Source organism: Lissotriton helveticus, chromosome 1_1, assembly GCF_964261635.1.
Source record: "Lissotriton helveticus chromosome 1_1, aLisHel1.1, whole genome shotgun sequence".
In the NCBI taxonomy this organism is placed as follows: Eukaryota; Metazoa; Chordata; class Amphibia; order Caudata; family Salamandridae; genus Lissotriton; species Lissotriton helveticus.
The window spans coordinates 765816565-765818784 of record NC_136057.1 but is presented as its reverse complement, the minus strand read 5'-3'; the positions used below and the strand labels follow the sequence as shown (position 1 = coordinate 765818784).

General features: G+C 52.0%; 1 pseudogene; it reads left to right on the top strand.

The window, feature by feature from the left end:
- Positions 1–644: 644 nt before the first annotated feature.
- LOC144762860 (alpha/beta hydrolase domain-containing protein 17C pseudogene) lies at positions 645–1184 on the top strand (annotated as a pseudogene).
- Positions 1185–2220: the final 1036 nt, after the last annotated feature.

Sequence of the window (2220 nt, the reverse complement as noted above, 5' to 3'; positions counted from 1 at the left end):
CGCGGGGCTCCCTCAGCTCACGGGAGTCCCGGACACTGCCGCGCACTCCATGCCCCAGGCAAAGTTGGCCGCACGCATGCGCAGTGTGTAAGGAATGCGTGTGTGTTCCTGTGAATACGCACGTCACCGCTTTCAGTTTCCATACTGTAGTGTGTGCTCGTGGGTTTTCCCGTCCTCTTTTGTCTCGAGAACACGAGCGTGATGGTTACTGCGCTCATGTTATCTTTCCAAAGATGCATCGGCTCGTGGAGAATGTGAGTTGAATGTTATTGGAAATGCCGGTACTGGGCTCTTAGGGGAAAAATAAAGTGTCTGGCATTCTGTAACTGACTGGCGTTTCCTTCATACCTCCTTCAATAGACGGATTCTCCGGAAAGCTTTTCTTTGCTTTTTTGTATGCCTTTAAGCATTCCCTACACTAACCCCCTTGTTACTAGAGAAGCCGCACTCGGTATAATTTTGCCCCTTTCCCTTCCCTCTGGCCCTCCCCCCACAGCATATGCCCGGCATCACACCCTCTAGCGCCTCTGGCATGAGTAGCATTTTGCCGTGGTCTATGCCCGTCTGCTAGCGTGTCTTCTAATCCTAGTTTCTCCCGCACCAACAACCCCTGGCTTGCCCCCTACACCTGCCTCCCCTCCGGGATGAGCGGCTTCTAGCTGGGGGCGCTGTACAGGCTCTTCTGCTGCCCGCCATGCCCCAAACGGATCGCCGCCAAGCTCGCCTTCGTGCACCCTGAGCCCACTTACACAGTGTGGGAGGAGGAGGGTCCGGGCGAGGTCTGCTCTCTGGAGCTCTCCCCGCGTGCGGACTGGCCTTACTCGGCCCAGGAGTTGGCCGCCATGGAGGTGAGCCGGGCTCGCACGGCCCCAGGGAGCCGCCTGGACCTGCTGCTGGTGCGCTGCGCACCCGGGGTCCGCTACACCTTGCTCTACTCGCATGGCAACGCCGTAGACCTGAGTCAAATGTGTGGCTTCTACATCGGGCTGGGATCCCGGATAAACTGCAACGTCTTCAGCTACGACTACTCTAGCTACGGGGCCAGCAGAGGCCAGCCTTCTGAGGAGAACCTGTATGCGGACATGGAGGCAGCGTGGGGGGCGCTGAGGGAGAGGTGAGGGACTCCACTGATTTCACCTCAACAAATCACCCGCTTGTACATCCACATACAGATGGGCATCTGAAATCAGTGTAAAATGTATATTCTTAATGTGCATGTCTGGTGTGCATCTATTAATTTATTAGGTGAGGTATTCATTTAGAAAACCTATTGGTAAAGTTTCATTTGACTTAATTTTCACATTTAAGCTTTGGTTTTTGTGCTTGACTATTCTAGGCCAGTTTGTAGTGTGACGCATACTCTGTCTTCAAACAGTAACCTGGGTCATGGTTCCTCTTTCGGTAGCTGGACAGGGCTTCCTGGTTCAAGTTTGAATATCTGGGCATGTGTGGTAATGGTTGTCAAACTATATCAGTTTTAGAATGTTGCCAATTCCTGGTTTGTTCATGTGCCACAGCTGTTTGTACCATGTGGCGAGGAAAATGGAATTCCACAAAAACGTGTGTGATGTTATATTGCTGTTCCGGCTATCGTTGGATCTGTGGGAGTGTTTTACAGTGAGTGTGTTTTGAAGTGTACAAGTTTTGTCTCAAGAGAGAAATGTAAACCATCTTCATTTTGTAACACGTTACGAGGTTAGGTTGTAGTTCAGAAACTCGGTCAGGAGATCTGTAAGAGTGCCTGAGGGAGTGTGTGCTGGCGGTAGACGCAGATGAGACATTGTAGTTCTCGCTTGTCAACAGGTCTTCTCGCTTTGCATCCTGGTACTTGTAGGCCGATTTTCCCTGTTGTCATTTCATGGCTGCAAGTGCCGGGATGAAAAACACGGGACTGCATGTGCTGCTCACGCCGAGCATTGGACACATTGAGATCTTTGGGATAATAAATAACGTGTTTTTAATATAGTGCTTGCCACTGGGCTGTGCTGTTTCACGGCGCTAAGGGCAACTGGTGCTTCAATGCCAAATTCAACTGTAATGCTCGCGCTCTTTGCCCTGCCTGTCAGCGGCTTTAGGGGGTTGCGGGGCGATGACTGTTGAGCTCCCCAACCAAACCACTTCTTCTACTGCCGGGTGCAGCTGGGCCGGAGGACCTGCCGCACACAGCTACCGGTTAATGCAAGTTGGGGTACGGGTGTAGTTTTATCGGAAGGAACGCAG